The sequence below is a fragment of the Pelodiscus sinensis genome, chromosome 28 (assembly GCF_052426305.1).
Source record: "Pelodiscus sinensis isolate ZL-2025 chromosome 28, ASM5242630v1, whole genome shotgun sequence".
Classification (NCBI taxonomy): domain Eukaryota; kingdom Metazoa; phylum Chordata; order Testudines; family Trionychidae; genus Pelodiscus; species Pelodiscus sinensis.
In genome coordinates this window covers 13283629-13302500 of record NC_143079.1, presented here as the reverse complement: position 1 = coordinate 13302500, position 18872 = coordinate 13283629, and positions in this window count along the sequence as shown.

Below are 18872 nucleotides of genomic sequence, written 5' to 3'. Positions count from 1 at the left end.
GGGGCACCCCAAGAACTGTCTGTCCAGGGTGGGGGTCGGATCCCTTTAAGCACAGCCCTCGGCTAGCCTGAGACAGCAGCTCCACGCTCTAAGTCTTAATCAGATGCCCTGTCGGCACTGCTTCCGGCCATCCTTAACCTCTGTTCAGGGTCCATTCAATGTGGACATGCTAGTTCGAATTAGCAAAACGCTAATTCGAACTAGTTTTTAAATCTAGCTGCGCTAATTCGAATGAGCTTAGTTCGAATTAGCGCTGTAGTGTAGACATACCCTAAAGGATGGAGCAGAAGGTTTTCCTGGAGACGGATTTGAAGATTGGGGAAAATGCTTTAGCCCAATGGGTCACATTGCTCTTGGCCATGAGAAGAAATCGGCTGTTGCAAACCACTTGAACAAATCACAGAAGCCTTGAAAGAGAGAGTCAGATTGCCCGGGAATCTCCTAAAACGCAGTGCAGTTTCAACACACGGCAACTCTTGCCCAACAAAAGCGGTTGGATGTCCTCTGTGACTGGGTCTGAATTCGGGTTGGTGGAAATATGCCACCCTCTAAAATAGCCCGTCCTTTGTTAGGACAGAGTAAGAACGGTGGTGCAACTCCAGGAAGTTACTTGTCACAGATGTCGGCAACACTGAGCGAAATCAAGTGAAGGACAAAACAGGGAAGGCCTTATTTTGATGAAATAACGGACGATGAAGGTGGCGACACATTTAATATTGCACCTTTGGCGAGCGCCGGCACCGGAGAGGGGCGCTGTTATCTTGCTGACACGCAAGTCATCCAGGAAAGAAATCACAGCGTTGCATCTCAAGCTGTTGTTCGAATGGTGCAAATTTGCGTAAGACAAAGCGATAACATGCATTGTGCATGAAGAAAGCTTGCGGTTCTGGCCTGGCTGGGCTGTTTCGGTGCAGTAATCATTGTGACAGGCTGAGATCGCATAAATGCCCTGGGTTGTCCCCCCAAAGTGCAGATCTTGCCACTGACACCTGCCTTTCTGCTCTCCAGGGCTCCACACCACTCTGTCCTGCTGGGCCAGATCCTCTGGTCTCCCCCAGCCAAACCACGGAGTTGGAGTTACCGCCCCCTGCAGAGCAACACAGACACTGAGCCAGCCCAGCTATCAGGGCTCGGCACCCAGGAAACCAGCCCCCCAAGGGACCAGAACCGCAAACAAATCCCTCGCGCTCTGTGTAAACGTTTTACAGAAAGAAACCTCCTAAGATCAATGAAAGAGAGAGATGCACAGTGGTTGCTCCTCTCAGGTAACGATTATTTACACCGGGCCTGATAAAAAACAAAAGTGTTTGTATTAAATATAAAAAGTAGGATTGACGTGGTTGCAAGTGAACCACTTAAGAGACATTTAAATTAAAATGAAAATTAATAAAAACACCACAGAGCTAGTTCTACTCCACTAAGAAACGTGTCACATGCAAATTCGTACATTAAACAGCTGCACTTATCGCAGGTGAAAGCTTCAAATTAGAGTGGACCTTCTTTCGGATCCCTTAGCACTTTCAAAGGCCAACCGAAGACAAAGGCCTGATGGCTTCCCACTGCTTAAATAGACTTTCCCTTGGGATGTGAATCCTTTGTTTGGGCATCCCCCTTTCCCATGGAAAAATACCAGGTTCGAAATGGATTCCAGTGCCAGGAGGTATGGTCACATGTCTTTCTGGATTTCATATTTCTAGGGGTACGTCTAAACTACATGCCTCTGCCGACAGAGGCATGTAGATTTGTTTGTTCAGCAAAGGCAAATGAAGCCGCGATTTAAATGATCGCGGCTTCATTTACATTTACATGGCTGCCGTGCTGAGCTGACAAACAGCTGATCAGCTGTTTGTCGGCTCGCGCGCTAGTCTGGACGTTCCCCCTGTCGACATCAAAGCCCTTTGTCGGCAGCCCCGGTAAACCTCATCCCACGAGGAATAACGGGGCTGCTGACAAAGGGCTTTGATGTCGGCAGGGGAGCGTCCAGACTAGCGCTCTGAGCGGACAAACAGCTGATCGGCTGTTTGTCGGCTCAGTGCGGCAGCCATGTAAATGTAAATGAAGCCGCGAACATTTAAATCGCGGCTTCATTTCCCTTTGCCTATGTGTCTAATCTATATGCCTCTGACGACAGAGGCATGTAGTCTAGACACAGCCTAACTGCGCAGACAAGACTGATCCATGCGCCAAAACAGGAGAGACATTCCGCAGACTGACACTCACATTGACGACAGGCCACGCCAGGGGTTTTGTCTGAAGCAGTTTCGCGCGATGCAGGTTCGTAAGACAATTCTCATAAGGCAGGAGAGGGCTGGTCACAGTCATGTTACCTAACTTGCCCACATCACCCACGTGGCAGGAAAACATTTGCATAAGCCCTTTCAGGAAGGCAATGCATTTTCACACATGCTGTACACCAGGGCTACGCTACACATGGCCCACGGGTGGGAGCCAAACCAAATAAGTAGTCAATAGAATGTGATTTGTCCTTTTCATATGTGTTCACTTTTTTTTAATTGTATCCTTTGGTATATATGGCTGTGACTATTTTCTTCCACTATTTGATCTGAGGAAGTGGGTCTGGCCCACGAAAGCTCATCATCTAATAAACCATCTTGTTAGTCTTTAAAGTGCTACATTGTCCTGTATTTTGTTTTAGCTACACCAGACTCACACGGCTACATTTCTATCTATTGAATGGTCTTCTGTTGAGATACGTTTTAGTAGTTACATTCCTGGACTGTCATTGCTCATTAAAAGTGCTGTCCTATGGGTGGAAATCAGGTAAATATTACATGGTATTAATATCAGCAGAACTAACTTAAATGGGGCCTGTGTGATGTGTAGTCTTGCCTTAATCTTTGAATTCATGCCCATCAGTGTGAAAGAAGCGATTTGCATATATTTGCATATATTTGCATGTGTATAGAACCACACTTAAGTTGCGGTCCTCGGCATGTGCTGTGAGTTTCATTGTGAGTCCCGGGGCTTCCAAAGTTGAGTAGCCCTGATCTGCACAGTGGAGGGCAAGGAGAGAAGCAAAACGTTAAAGGAAAGCGTTGGGGCTAGAGGGCTCTTCTCTCTCCTTTGGGCTGCTCAGTGCCCCACAAATCTACTCTGAGTATGACCCCAGTGTCGTCGCAGAAGGAATATGTATTTATGGCAACTCAGTGCCACGTTTGGTGCAGGAACCTAAATGAACATGGTCAGATGGGGCCCAGACTTAATGCTGAAGGCTTCAGTGCATTTTATCCACGAGCTCTGCAAGCCCGTCCTTGAACTGAGAACATCTGTAAGCCACAGACCATGCGCTCTCTTTGCTTTTGACACACTGAACAACCTGTGGAACTCCTTGCCAGAGGAAGTGGTGAAGGCCAGGACTTCAACAGGCTTCAGGAAAGAACTAGATTCATTCATGGAGGTCAGGTCCATCGATGGCTATTAGCCAGGATGGGGGGGAGGGTGTCCCTAGCCTCTTTTTGTCAGAAGCTGGGAATGGGTGACAGAGGTGGGACCACAGGATGTTTCCCTGTTCTGTTCACTTCCTCTGGGGCAGCTGGCATTGGCCCCTGTGGGCAGCCAGGACCCAGTCTGGCCGCTCTGATGTTTTTATGTTCAGACTCGTGTTCACTTTCCTGAGGATGCAAATCAAAAGCTTCTCAAAGCCGAAGAGGCCAATAGGATTTGAACCTGCTCCTGGCAGGAATTCGGCAGATCAGTGTGGAGCTGCTGTTGACAGCTCTGCAGCAAAGCCAAGGAAAGGGACACGGGGAGCGAGCCATCGGCCGCCGTGCTCCGTAGAGAGCTGCGAAGCGTCAGGCGGGTGAAGACGCCACTGACATTCCTGAGGAGTTGCATTTCACTCACGAGGCGGCTCCCGACGGGATCCAGCGCGTTCGGCTGCCAGGGAAAACAGGCTTCCATCTGGTTTGGTCGGACAGCGGGTTGTCTTGTCATTGACAACACCGGCTGTGAGACACACGTGCAGGAACCCACGCTCCCGAGGCAGGGCAGAGTAATTCACGGCAGAAACCTGTCCCGTCTCTTTCAGGAGGCAAAGCGGAGCAGCTGGCGTTCCTGTACTTGACTCTTGGAGTTTAAAAGTACACGACGTTAAAAAAACCGTGTCCTCCCTCCCCCTTCTACCGGGTTTGAACGTTCGGTGCAAGCTACGTAAAACAAAGGCACTATTCCTGCAGGTGTTTGCATCTCTGGGAGGGAAGAAAGATGCTTTATCTGTGCAATACTTTCTTCCCTGGCTTATATTCCTACGGCACAAGGACTTTCAAGGGGCCTTTGTTTAATGTTTTCTGTTTCGATCTCGGCCTTCGGAGAGATGTGCCCACCAGCTTTGTGGTCCAAAGAGGATGTTTTTGGCCTGTAGTGAGCGGGGGGGGCTGCTCACAGACCAAGAGGGGGAAGAACTGAGGGCCTGGAAGACGCCGAGGACTTGCCGAGGAGGAAACTCTGCTCGCCGTTCCCGAGAGTTCAGACTCCGGGGATCGGCTCTCCCCAAGGGGGGGTCTGGAAGTGGCCCGGGGCAGCTGACAAGAGTCACCGTGTGATGGGCCAGGTCCCAGTGGCAGCCCGGCCACTGCCAGGCCCCTGGGCCGGGGCGCAGAGGAGTAGGGAGGGGCTGCGTCCCCCCTGCCGCCCCCATCCCTGGGTGGCCGTCTCCCCCTGGGCAACCACCAGCTGCCCCGCCCTGTACTAAGGGCCTGAGCTTAGTGGGGACCACGGGGTGTGGGGCGGGGGGTGGGGCTGGGCCGAGCATAGGCCTGAGCCCCCGGGCTGAGCCGGTTGGCTTACGTGGCCCTAAGTCGTCATAAAAAGCAGTAACGGTCCTGCAATCCCCCGGGCTCCCCCTGGGCCTGGGGCAGGAGCTCGCACTGCCCACGCCCCCCGGGATTTTCGTGCCTAGGGGTGACTGTCACGGGCCCCAGTCCCACCTGTGGCACAGCCGGCTCACCTGCCACGTGACTGGTGGCTCGTGGCACCCCGCCCACGCCCTGGTCCAGCTCAGGGGGCTGGGGAGAAAGGAGAGGGGTGGCAGGGGGCTGCAGGGAGCCGGGGGGTCCTGCCGCGACCCTGAGCAAGCAGGGGAGGGGCTGAGGCGGGGAGGCCAGACCCCAGCAAAGGCCCCAGGAATGGCTGCTGGCGCAGCACAGGAAGAGGGCAGGCCCTCCAGGAGCAGGCTGCCAGGGGGGTGTGGGGAACCCCTGGGTGCTGTTGTCCACGGCGCGGCCCGGGAGTCGCTGGCCGTGGAACCCGGCCGGGGGCTGAACTCCGAGACCAAGGGCCAGGCAAATCTTCTGGGACAGCCGGGAAGTGGGGGGAAACCGAGGCAGGGCTGCGCTGGAGGCGGCGACCCTGATGCAGCGACGGGGGGGACGAGGGAAGGTTTCTGTGCCGCTCCGGACTCCTGGTGGCGGCTGTGAAAATCACTGGGTACGAGGCACCGTGGGTTGGGCATGGCTGGCAGGGAGGGCCCGCGGAGGATCTTTCCAACTCAGTCACTGTCCTCGTGCGCATCAGCAAAGGGAGCGCGCGAAGCCTGGGCACGGGGGGCCGTGATGCACCACGTGGCCCCTGGAAGAGGGGACCCCACAGGGCTGTGCTTTGGGGGGCGAGACGGGAGGGACGGTGCTTGTGCTCTGGGGTAGCTTGGGGGGTCCGTGCTGGCCCTGGGGAGCTGCGGCAGGTGGGCTGCAGTGCCCCATGGCCGGGCAGGGGTAACAGGCTGAGAGTCGGGGCCAGACAGGGCCCCCCTGGCCCAGCAACCCAGCTCTGCCCATGGGGTCTGCGCCCTGTGCCGAGGGAACCAAACGGCTCCCCTTGCCCCACTGCATTCGGTGCTGGGTTGGGGGGCTTGCCCCACACCCCACAGCATTTGTGGGGTTATTCCCCTCCCAAACCCAGGGCCGGGTGCAGGGTGACTGGGTCCTGCAGCCCCAGTGCAGGAGTGTGTCTGCATCTGCCAGCCAGGCCTCGCCCGCCAACCCAGCCCCTGGCTCTGGGCAGCGGCAGCAAATGCCTTGGCTCTTACACACAGGAGAAGTTGGGCCCCGTCCCTGGCAGCCTTGGGAGCATCGAACACTTCCAGCTGCTGCCCCCGGAGCCGGCGGGATAAACAGCAGCTGCAGAGCCCCGGGGTGCTGGAACCGTGGGTGCGTGTGGGGAGCAAGTTTGTGCGTGTGTGTGGGCGAGTGGGTGTGTCTGTGCATTCGTGTGGGTGTCTGTGTGTCTGAGTTCGTGTGTGTGTGTGAGTGTGTGTGTCTGTGTGTCTGTGTCTGAGTTCGTGTGGGTGTCTGTGTCTGTGTGTGTGCATGCGGGTGGGTGAGTGTGTGTGTCTGTGGGTGTCTGTGTGTGTGTCTGTGTGTTCGGGTGGGTGTCTGTGTCTGTGTGTCTGTGTGTCCGTGTGTCTGTGTGTGTGTCCGTGTGTGTGTGTCTGTGTGCATGTGTGTGTGTGTGTGCGTGCGGTGTGTGTGTGTGTGTCTGTGTGCATGTGTGTGTGTGTCTGTGCGTGCGTGTGTGTGTGTGTGTGTCTGTATCTGTGTGCGTGTGTGCGGCTGTGTGTGTGTGTGTGTGTCTGAGTTCGTGTGGGTGTCTGTCTGTGTGTGTGCATGCGGGTGGGTGACTGTGTGTGTCTGTGTGTTCTTGTGGGTGTCTGTGTCTGTGTGTCTGAGTTCGTGTGTCTGTGTGTGTGTCCGTGTGTCTGTGTGTTCGTGTGTGTGGGCGTGTGTGTGCATGTGGGTGTGTGTCTGTGCATGCGGCTGTGTGTGTGTGTGTGTGTTTCTGTGCGTTCGTGTGGGTGTGGGTGTGTCTGTGCGTTCGTGTGTGTGTGTCCGTGTCCGTGTGTATGTCTGTGCGTTCGTGTGGGTGTGGGTGTGTCTGTGCGTTCGTGTGTGTGTGTCCGTGTCCGTGTGTATGTCTGTGCATTCGTGTGGGTGTGTGTGTGTCTGTGTGTGTCTGAGTTCGTGTGGGTGTCTGTGCGTGTGGCTGTGTGTCTGTGTCTGTGTGTCTGTGCGTGCGGGTGGGTGACTGTGTGCAGAGAGCCAAGCTGAAAGCCCAGCGCACGATAGGAACCACGTCAAGCCGGGGGGCAGCAGAGCCGGGTTTGGGTGCCGGAGAGACCGGGGGGGAGGCCTGGGGCAGGGGGCTGAGCAGCTGGGGGGCTAGTCAAAGGGGCAGCTTGTGGGGGAGACTTGGTTACGGCCTGGGGGGAGGGGAGGGTGTGACGTAGTGGGGGTACTGGCTGGGCTGTGGTGACCCCTGCTGTCTGGAGCAAGACCCAGCAGGGAAAACCTCACTATGCAAAGGTGACTCAAAAACCTGTCTGACCTGCGGCCCCCCATGGGGAGAAACAAAGGAAGGTGGATGCTGCCCTGGCTGTGGGCAGGGCTGGAGGAGGGGGAGTTAGTTCCTGGCTGGAAGGCAGGGAAGAAGGAGCTGGGGAGGGGGCTGGGATTCCCCTATCTCAAGGGGAGCACTGAGGCCTCTTAGCCCCAGTTCCTGTAACCAGATGACATCTGTGCTGCGCTGTGCTGGAGGAGCAATAAACAACCTCCATTCTACTGGCTGGTGGAGTCTGTTCATGCCATTTCGGGGGTGCAGGAGGTGGGAAAATCCCGACGCGTCGTCACAGAGGGGTCTGGGGCTCAGAGCAACCCCCGATGGTCCTGGACCCGGAGAGCAGCGCAGCTGGGAGGGAGGGTCCAGGGCCCATGCAGGACGCTGGGGGGCAGAGCCATGCTTGGGGGGACCAGGGTGCAGCCTGAGCTCTCTGGGCGGGGAAGGGCCCCGGAGGAAGGGGGTGCAGGAAGCCCCCATAGACACTGACATGGCTCACGGCCCAGCGGAGCCCTCGATGGGGGAACCGCGTGGAGACCCGGTCTGGTTGGCCACGCCTGGCCCTGGGCTTGGGGAGGGAGTGGATCCCTGCCCCCAGCCAGCCTCCTGGAGAGCAGTGGGGAGGAGAGAGCTGGACCCGGAGGTGCCCCACCCTGCACTCCAAGAGGCTCTGGGGGGAGACACAGGACGCAGATGCAGCCCGCCCCCCCCAGCTGGCCGCAGGGGCAGCCCATGGCCCCTGGACCCCAGCTCTGCCCCATGGGGAGACCCGGTTCTCCAGCAGGCTGGGAACGTGCCAGCCAGGCCCAGCTCTCATGGGGTCTAGGCAGAGCGGCCAGGAGCCTTGAGCAGCAGCCCCGAGTCCCAGGTGAGAGACGCAGCCACAGGGGGGCACGCAGAGCTGTCTGCTGTTGCCGCGGTGCAGGGCGGGGGGCGGCGTGAGCGCAGCTGGTGCCGGGTGGGCAAAGGGAACCACCCCGTTCCCGTTGTGGGGAGGGGCTGGCTCTGGGGGATCAGGGAACGGGACCCTCCCCGGGGTACCTCTCCCCTCCCCCAGGGCACCTGGCTCCTCCCTCATGCCCATGGCTCCTCCCCCAATCAAGCGGGGTTCAACCCACATTAGACCCCTCCTCTCCTTAGCTGGGGGGGAAGAAGCATTCACAAGCGCGCGCGGCTGAAAGTTGGGGTGAAATGTCATCCACCTTTTTTTGACAAGTAGAAAAAAATAAAATAATACCGGGACAGCCGGGGCTAAGCCTCCTGTGAATGCCCCCAGCGTGGGGAGTTTGGCCCTGGAGGGAGCAGGGACTGGCAGTAATATCTTGTATGAATGCTCTGTGTGCCTCAGTTCCCCCCAGTGACAATGCAGCACATAGGGGAAACTGAGGCAGTAGCCTGCAAAACATCACAGAAAAGTCCCCCTCCATCGCGGTCACATTGCAAAGCAACCCGGCGGCGCGCTTGTCTGCCAGCCAGGGAGGCTTGGGGCTGGCTGCCGTGAGCACGCTCTGCCGAGGGAAACGTGCCAGATCCTCCTCGTGCAGCGAGTTCACCAGCGGGTCTTGGCCGGGGGAGCCAGACTGGCTGAACTGGCGTTGTGCAAATCCTTCCACGGGGCTGTCCAAACGTGCACATGTGGCCGGGGCTGAGTGCCGCCAACCCCCTCGGCTGTCCCGGGCCGGGAGCCCCTGCAGAGCCGGGCCCGGTGCCCACGTCCCCAGGCTCTCTGGTCCAGGGGGCTGGCAATAAAGCTGGCATCACGTGCGACCGGTTGCAAGCCCGGGGCACCTGCGCCCACCTTTCCCCACAGATTCCCGAAGGCCCAGCCCCCGCACGGGGCTTGCTCCAGCTCAGTGCCCCCTTCGCCCCCCTCCGTGCCAGGAGATAAACCGGGGCTCGGGCTGCCCGGAGAGACTCTGCCAGCGTCCGGGCCCCGTCTGCCCCGGGTCACGGATCCCGCTGAAGCCAGAGCTGCCCTCTCCCCCCTCCTTCCCCATGGCTCTCTGACAGAAGAATGCCTCAGGCTGGAGCCAAGAGCTGCTCCGCCGTGGGGCTCCGGGCAGGCCGTGGAGCCGGGCTGCCAGCCGCACCCAGAGAGCCTGCCGGACTCTCCCTCCAGCCCCGACTCCTGGCCATGCTGCTGATGGCTTTAGCTGCCGCTCGCTCTTGACACGGGGCTCCCCGCAGGGCGGGAAGGGAAGGGGCCGGGTTCTGACATCCGGCCGCTATCAGCCAGGCCCGGCCTGCTGCCGGGCGGGGGCCCGGGGAGGGGGGGCCGGCCAGCGCCTGGAGCCCTAGGGTGGGAAAACGGGGCACAGCCTGCGGTCCTGGCGGGATGCTGGGGGCGACGGGCCAGCCCCTCCCCCGGAGGTGGGCTTGACGAGCGGAAGTGGTGAGAGGAGACACGTGGCCAAAGCTCCCTCTGGTGTTTTCCATCCCTGTGCGGAAAAACCGCGTGTGGCCGTGTTCTGCCCACTCAGGTACCGGCGCATGGGGCTGACCCCCCCGGGCTCAGGCAGCTCAGCCGCCCCCTCTCTCAGCGCGGGGGGGCCCCAACGCCAGAGCGGCTCTCCCGTGTGCTGGAGGCAGGGGCAGCATCACTGGCATGGCCCGATGGGTGCTGCCAGCCTCCAAATCAGGGCTGAATGGGCGGCGCCGGCGCCCGGCTGCAGGGTGGGTTACGCCCCATCAGTGCCACCCCCCGCGGGCCCCTCCGGCCCGGGGAGGAAGGGACACCGGGGGGAGTTTGCCCCTGCGGCTCTCTGGCTGCGGGCGGTCGGCTCAGAGCCCACGCTGCCCCCCAGACCCACGCTGCCCCCAGACCCACGCTGCCCCCAGGCCCACGCTGCCCCCCCGGCCCACACTGCCCCCAGGCCCACGCTGCCCCCAGGCCCACGCTGCCCCCCAGGCCCACGCTGCCCCCAGGCTCACGCTGCCCCCAGGCCCACACTGCCCCCAGGCTCACGCTGCCCCCAGGCCCACGCTGCCCCCCAGGCCCACGCTGCCCCCCAGGCCCACACTGCCCCCAGGCTCACGCTGCCCCCAGGCCCACGCTGCTCCCAGGCCCACACTGCCCCCAGGCTCACGCTGCCCCCAGGCCCACACTGCCCCCCAGGCCCACGCTGCCCCCAGGCCCACGCTACCCCCAGGCCCACGCTGCCCCCAGGCCCACGCTGCTCCCAGGCCCACACTGCCCCCAGGCTCACGCTGCCCCCCCAGCCCACGCTGCCCCCCAGGCTCACGCTGCCCCCAGGCCCACGCTGCCCCCAGGCCCACGCTGCCCCCAGGCCCACGCTGCCCCCAGACGTGGATCTGCAGCCGCGGGGTTGCAAAGTCCCAGCTACCACGGGGAGCAGCCGGGGCTGCAGCAGCCTTTTCCGGAGGAGGTGGCCTCCAGCTCCTGGCATCGCGCAGCAGGGAACCTCGGCTGCCCCCCGTCCCCACAAACCTCCCCGGCTCTGCTGGCTGGTTTCTTGGGGCGGGGGGAGGGGAGCCACTGAGCCGGGCAGGGATCCTGGCTTGTCCCCCCCCCCCCGATGGGACATTGACCGCAAGAACCCAGGGGTCTAACCTGCCTCCACACTCCCTGTCTGTCCCTGTGACTCCTGCCTGCCCCTCTCTGCTGCTTGGGCGCGGCTCTGCCGGGGCCTGGCTGGGTTAGTCCCACCCTCTTGCAGCCTTTCCGCCCCGCAGCCGGCTGCCCCCGTGCACGTCTGACAGCCCCGACAGCGCCTGTGGTGCCCCTCCTATGGCCAGGCTGGCGCAGGCACCGTGGGGCTGCTCCACACGGAGCGTCTGCCTCGTGCCTCGTGCTTGGCAGGGCGCTCAGTCCCCGGGTGGCTGCAGGCTGTGGAGCCCGGCTGTTCTCCAGCGCCCCGGCTCCGACGCCTGGGCCAGGGTGAGAGGGAGCCGCTGTGCCAGGCACATGCCACAAGGTGGCGCCGGGCCCTTCCCGACACTGCCACTCTGGGCTGGTAGCCCCTGGTGTGGAGCCAATGCCCCACAAGGCACACACACACGCACACAGACACATGTGCACGCATGCGCGCACACATATGTGTGCAAACATGTGCACATATGCATGCATACGCACATACATACAGGCGTGCACACGTGCACACACACATGTGCACACACATACACACATACGTGTGCACACGCATACACGTATACGCACATATACACACGCACACGTGCACACATGCACACTCACACACGTGCACACGAACACACACACACACACGTGTCAGTGTGACAGGCCTTTGCTCCCAATGCAGGTGACCCTCTGACTCCAGCCCAGCAGCCAAGCCCATTACATGGACGGGGCGAGGGGGGCAGCTGTTCCATCTCTCGAGCAGCCTGTAAATTCCGTGGGCTCCTTCCTGAGGTGCCAGGAGAAGCTGCCGGGCTGGGCGGCTTGCGGGGGCAGGGGAGGGGCTGCACAGGCCCTGGCAGTGCCATGAAGCCCCGAGGCCCCTTCCTCCACCCAGCTGCCTTTGGGGGAGCCGGCGCTGCCCTGCAGGCTCGGGCAGAGCGTGGGGCGGGCGCTGGCAGGGCGCGGTGCCGCCACGCGGTTCCCACCGGGCTCGGGGTGCCCAGCCCTGAGTCCGAGCTGTGCCCACGCTGACCATGCAGCCCCTGGGCCCCGTCCGGGTGGAGCTCGGAGCCTGCCACAGACCCAGGGCTCTCCAGCGCCAGGCCGTGGCCTCGTTCCCAGCAGCCCCGTCTGGTTCTGCCAACCCAAACTTCCCACACGCTGACGTAAGGCCGGAGCCAGCCTGGCAGGCGCTCAGGGGAGTGGCTCGGGGCCGTGCTGCAGCCAAGGATGCAGCCAGAGCGGCCGAGGGGAAGCAGCCGGGCTAGGCCGTTCCCAGAGCCCTCTTTGCAGGCTGGGCCCCTGAGCCTCTCGCTTTCGAGCTCCCGGCGCTGCACAGCCCTGGCACCCTCCTGTCCCAGCGAGGCCCGGAGCCGCTGTGGGCAGCGAGGAGATGGGCCAGGGCCTAGACCCGTGTGGGAAGCCCCAGCTCGCTGTGACATCCCCCCGAGAACAATCGACCCCCCTTCCCCGTCTCGGCGCTGGCGTTGGAAGCAGGGCTGCCGGCTGCACGACCTCCGGTGCTCAGCGGTGTCGGCGTGGGCCCGCCAGCGCCGGGCAGGGCCCGTCTGGCAAACTCGGCCATTGGAAGGCCTGTCCGGGCTGCTGGCGGGCGCGGGGCAGGGAGCCAGAGACAGGAGACACCTGGGAGTAAGGAGCCAGCTGCTGGGTGGCCTGGCGTTACCCTGGCTGCGTCGACGAGCCGGCGGCGTTACTGGCCTGAGAGCTGCCCCCTGGGCAGAGCCTGGCCTGGCTTGGTCCCTCGAGGTGCGGAGCAGGGTCCTGGTCACAGGTGGAGGGGAGAGGACAGGCCAGGGTGCTGTCCGGCCGCCAGCTACGCTCGCTGGGAGGTGGTCGGGGGACGCAGGTCAGCCTTCCCGTGTACCCCACCCAGGAAGGGAGGCTAGGACAGCGTGTGGGGCCCCTTCCCGCAGCTGGGCGGCCCCGCAGAGCCTCCCCACGGTGACCCTGGCAATGCCAGGCCTGCTTCGCCTCTCACGAACATCGAGACCCAGGTGGCGCTATGCAAAGTGCAGCAGCTGAGCCTGCTCCAGGGGCTCCACCAGGGACCTGCCAGTTCCCACCCTGCCCCACCCTGGCCCAGCTCTCCCCAAAATGCCCCGGCGGCGCCCAACCTCGCTAGCTCCTGGCCAGTTGTGTCGGAGCCCAGCACGAGGCGGGGGGCCTGCTGGAGGGTTTGGGCTCTGCTGCCCTTCCCCCCCACACTCCGGAAGGAAAAGAGGGCGAGGGCAGAGTGGGGGGAGTAACACCTGGCAGCCACCCCCGTGTTGACACGGAGCGAGAGGCAAGAAACAGCCGACCCGCCCCAACTACGGCCGGGCAGTGTTCGGTCTGGGCTAGCTGGCATCTCAGGCGGGTTTCTGCACCACACCAAGCAGGAAGGCGCTGGCCCGTGATCGGAGCTCCGAGGTGCTGAGCGAGTTTGCCTGCCTGTCTGTCCGTCTGTCCTCCTGCACACTAGGAGCGAGGGCCACTGCGTTCGGCAGCAGCCAGCTCGGGTTGGGCTGTGCCAGGCCAGTGGGAAGTGCCTGGAATGGGATCGTTCTCAGAAAACCAGGCAGAAAAGAGACAGACTCACCAGGCAGGTGACGGAGCTGGCGGGGGCCACGTCCTCCCCAATCCAGGACTGCCCCGGCTCCGAGCCTCCCGCCCCCCCCCGGGTGCCCGTTATGGAGGGCGGAGGGAGGCTGCAGGTCCCCCACCGCCCAGCTTCATACGGGGCCATCGCTGGCTGTTCCCCTTGGTGGGGGAGCGAGGGGAAAGTGCCCAGTTTGCTGCATTCTCCCGCTGGCCGTGGAGCGCGGGGGGCTCTCGCTCACACACACGCCGTTCCGGGATGGCGAGGGCTTGGCTGCTGTGCTTTGGGTCGGCCGGTACAGCTCATGGCCGCTGCCCGGGGTCGGCTGACCCATGTCACTGACTGAGCCATCCCGGGAGCAGCGTGCCCCTGGGCGGGGGGCGGGTTAGTTTTGCAAACAGACAGGATGGGAGAAAAAAGGGAAACAAAGCCACAAATTCCTCCAGAGAGGAGACGGTGCTGCTCCTGCCACCCGCTGCTCCCTCACCCCGCCGGCCACCTTTGCCGAGACGCACCATCCCTGTGGAAACCGAGGGGGCCACTTGTTGCGTTGTCCAGCCTTGAGATCAACAGCATCTGCTTTGCATCTGGGCTTGGCTGCTGGCCGCTGGCCGGGACACAGAGGCAGTGAGCACACACACGGAGTATTAATAAAGCCGTTATATTGCCCAAATTAGCCTGCACCTTTGTTGTAAATCTTTTCCCCTGCCCTAAGGCTCGGCATTTGCTGACATAAACTTTGGCTTAAGTAGATAGAAAAACTGTCAGGATTGGAATCGCTGCTGCTCCCTTAAAGCAGCAGAAAGGTGCTAGTGGCTCTCACAACCGTCTTTACACCCCGGTGTGCTCGGGAGGCAGGTGCCCAGAGCAAAGCTAAGGGTGCTGGGTTCATCGAACGAAGGGTGGGTACCCGCGTTCCCTGCAGGCTGGGCGCTTGGGCAGCCGCTCAGGAGAAATTCGGGTGCTGCCCAGCTGATTAGCCGAGCGCCCAATGCTGTGCTCTCTTGCCATTGGTGGTGCACATGCCTCAGTGTACATGGACAAATATTCCGCACGTGGATGGAAAAATCCGGGCATGGATGACACAGCTGAGCGGGCTCATTGGTGGGCACAGAACAAAGCGACGGGTCCGTCACGGGACCAGGGACAGTGAAAGCTCATTGGCTCATTCCCAAGGCATATCAGGGGCGCTTTCCTGGTGCCCGAGCAGGCTATAGAGGAAGGCTTTAGCGGGGTGTGACGGCGCGTTGGGGTCCCCCGCCTCCTGCACCCCCGAAAGGGCACGAACAGACTCCACCAGCCGGTAGAACAGAGGGAGTTTATTGCCTCTCCAGGGTACAGCACAGCACAGATGTCACCAGGTTACAGGGCAGGCCTAGGATGCCTCAGCCCCCCTTGATATGGGGCAGGGGTCTCGGCTTCTAAACCCCCCAGCCTGTTGCTGAGGCTGCTTCCTCCATGCTCCCAGACAGAAACTGACTAACTCTCCTCCAGCCCTGCCCCCCGGCCAGGGCAGCATCCACCTTCCTTTGTTTCTCTCCATGGGGGGTAGCTGGTCGGACAGGTTGAGACCCTCTTTGCATAATGTCTCACTCCCTGTCCTTCTGGGCCGTGGTACCGGCAGCAGCCAGTGGGGGTTACCACAGAGCCAGCATAGAAAGCAGCCCAATACCCCCACTAAGTCACAGGGGTAACGCTGGGAGCACGCCTGCGTGACGTGAACGGCGCACCGCCTCGCGGGACGGCGCCTCGCGGGCCGGTATCCCGTAGAGCCTTTGTCCTGTGCCACGCAGGGACCCTGGCCGACGTGCTCTTCGGCCCCTGGAGCGTATTTCCTAGTGAACCCAAGTGAGGCCACGTAATTCACGGGATCAGGGCGGTGAGCCTCCACCTTGCTCTCTCCCGTTCCAGCGTGCCAGTGCTATGGCTCACGCAGAGCCCCAGGACAAGCCTCTTTTAACAGGGTCTCTGCTGGCACAGATCGGCCCGGGCTGGACTGGGCACCCTCGAGGAAGAAGCAGCTAAGGCGCTAAATCTCCCCGATCCGCCTGGCTGATCCCCTCGCCCTCTTGCCCTCCTGCCCAGGTGCTGCCCTGGGGGGCTGTGCACTGCAGGCCCTTTGGGGAGCCCTAGCGCCAGGCCTGCCAGCCTGGTTCTTCCTGCTCCCAGGCCCTGACCTGCTCCCCTGGCCGTGACCAATGAGTCTTCCCTCCAGCACTCCCCGGGGACTGCTTCCACCCCTGCCCCGGCGTTTAGTGAGCCCCCCGGCCCCCTGGCGGCGGAGCACGGGGGCGGCTAGTGGCGGTGCTGTGTGGAGACCGCGGTGGCCGGCTGCCTCTGCCGAGGGGGGTGGGTTTGGGATCCCCGCCAGGCGGCCGAGTCGGCTGCAGAGACAGGCCAGGTTACGCAGGCTCTGACTGGTCCCGTGGCATGAGGCCCAGACGCCCGCGGAAGCCAGGCTGCTCCTAATCCCAGCAGCTGTGGGCGCGGGGGTGCGTTCCCGGGCACTGCTGGAGGGCACAAGGCAGAGGGAGAGGCAGGCCCAGGACAGGCGCAACAGGGGCTGGGCCAGGCGAGCGGGAGGGTACCTGGGACAAGAAGGAGGCTTCTTGCCTGGCAGGCAGGCGCCAGGCTGGGTTTGGAACAGGAGAGGGGGGGCGTCTGACCCGGGAGAGGAGCCACATTATCTGCCAGCGTGCTCAGGAGGCAGGCAGGTGCCAGGCTGGGTTTGGAACAGGAGAGGGGGGGCGTCTGACCCGGGAGAGGAGCCACATTATCTGCCAGCGTGCTCAGGAGGCAGCAGCGGGTGGGACATTGGCGGGGAGGGGATGTGCTGGGGTACAGAGGGGTGCGGCAGGACAGACACCACCCGGTACCCTGGGAGACTCATGTGGCTGAACACAAAGCAGGGTGCCTGGCTGGGGCAGATATCTGGCTGGCCAGTGGTGCCTGCTCCTCTGCCCTGGCAGCGGAGAGGGTTACCCGGACTTGGGGCATGTTTCTCTGGCTCCCTGGGGCCACGGCGAGCATGGTGGGGCTGCTGTCGCTGACACAGGAGCCTGGGTAAGACCTGAACCCAGTGGGAGCTTAAAGCAGGCTGTGCCCCGTCCTTCGGTCCTGTCCTCCACACAGGGAAGGCCTGGCTGAGAACTGGGGTGCTGCGGAGTCCACAGCCAGGAAATCTGCTGCAGAATTTGCCACTGGGTGCAGATTGGGTTCCCAGGATCTCCCCGTTGGTCTATGGCTGCTTCTTGTGTGACCTGGGCATGACGGAGGCAGATTGTGTTAACTCTGAACCCTACTAGTGGGGTTAATAGGTAGCAGGTTTAAAACAAACAGAGGGAAGTGTTTCTTCACACAGTGCACAGTCAACCTGTGGAACTCCTTGCCGGAGGATGTTGTGAAGACCAGGACTTTAACAGGGTTCAAAAAAGAGCTAGATAAATTCATGGCAGACAGGTCCCTCAGTGGCTGTTAGCCAGGCTGGGCAGATGTTTCTAGCCTCTGTTTGCCAGAAGCTGGGAATGGGCAACGAGGGAGGGATCACTGGAGAATTCCCTGTTCTGTTCACTCCCTCCGGGGCACCCGGCACTGGCCCCTGTCGGCAGCCAGGACACTGGGCTGGACGGACCCTCTGTCTGACCCAGTCTGGCCGCTCTGATGCTGACGCATAATTAAACTAACGTACGCGCTAAGGTGGGTCTCCAAGCCTTTGCGGAGGGAGCGATACGGGGATCGTAGGAGAGCTGCGCTGCTGATGGCTTTACAGAAAGAGACGGCAAGTGTCTTCTCCCAGTGCCCTCGCAGCTGCCAGCCCTCTGCAGCCGCTCACCAGCTGCCTCACCCTGCGGGCCCTCCATGACAGCGCCTGGGATGATGTCACATAGCGCCCAGCAGCACCCAGCAACAGCCAGCATCAGCCAGCAGCACCCAGCAGCGCCAGCATCAGCCAGCAGCACCCAGCAGCACCCAGCAGTGCCCAGCAGCGCAAGCAGCGCCCAGCAGTGGCCAGCATCAGCCAGCAGCACCCAGCAGTGGCCAGCAGCACCCAGCAGCACCCAGCAGTGCCCAGCAGTGCCCAGCAGCGCCCAGCAGTGCCAGCAGCACCCAGCAGCGCCCAGCAGCACCCAGCAGCACCCAGCAGCGCCCAGCAGCACCCAGCAGTGCCAGCAGCGCCCAGCAGCAGCCAGCAGCACCCAGCAGCGCCCAGCAGTGCCCAGCAGCGCCCAGCAGTGCCAGCAGCACCCAGCAGTGGCCAGCAGTGCCCAGCAGCAGCCAGCAGTGCCCAGCAGCGCCCAGCAGTGCCAGCAGCGGCCAGCAGTGCCAGCATCAGCCAGCAGCACCCAGCAGCGCCAGCAGCACCCAGCAGTGCCAGCAGCACCCAGCAGCGCCCAGCAGCGCCCAGCAGTGCCAGCATCAGCCAGCAGCACCCAGCAGCGCCCAGCAGTGGCCAGCAGCACCCAGCAGCGCCCAGCAGTGCCAGCAGCACCCAGCAGTGCCAGCAGCGCCCAGCAGCGCCCAGCAGTGCCAGCAGCACCCAGCAGTGCCAGCAGCACCCAGCAGCACCCAGCAGCGCCCAGCAGCGCCAGCAGCGGCCAGCAGTGCCCAGCAGCAGCCAGCAGTGCCAGCAGCGCCCAGCAGCGCCCAGCACTGCCCAGCAGCGTGGGACGTGCCCGCAAACGGAGCTGGCAATCTGCTTCCCCCAGCGCAGAGAGGGCCGCTTCCAGCCTCACCAAGGCCCAGCATTCCCCTGGCTGACAAGGCCAAAGGACCTGGCCTGGGGACAGGTGGCCACGAAATGCAGGGGGCTGGGCCGCGAGCTCCAGGAGTCCAGCCCTGGGAGGTGACTCTGCTGTTGGATGCTGAGTGGTGCCCCCGGGTGCCTGCCTGGGCTTTGGGCCCTGCAATTGCACCGCAGCTGGGGGTGTTTGGGGAGGAACTGCTCCTTCCTCCGCAGGGCTCTGGAGCCGTCGGGCGGGTGCGGCTCGGATCTGCCCCGGGACCTGGCACTCGGTGTGGGGCTGGCCTCCGGGGCACCTGGCTTGGCCGGAGCATGCTGCATGGCAGGGAGCTGCTTTCGGTGCAATCGAGGGGGCTTCCCAGAGGCGGATCCCCGCGCTGGCTGGGACGGCGTTCCCCACCCCCTCCCCAGCCGCCGGCGAGTCGGTGCAAGCCCTGCATGGGCTGAGCTGGGCGTGGGCAGCTCTCCCCTTCTCCAGGCAGGAGGGGGTTACAGCCGACGGCTGCTGCCTCCTCGGGAAAGGGGAAGGGGAAGGGGAGGCTGCCCTGGTTCCCCCGCGGAGCCAGACCTCCCTCCGCCTGCCAGGCCTT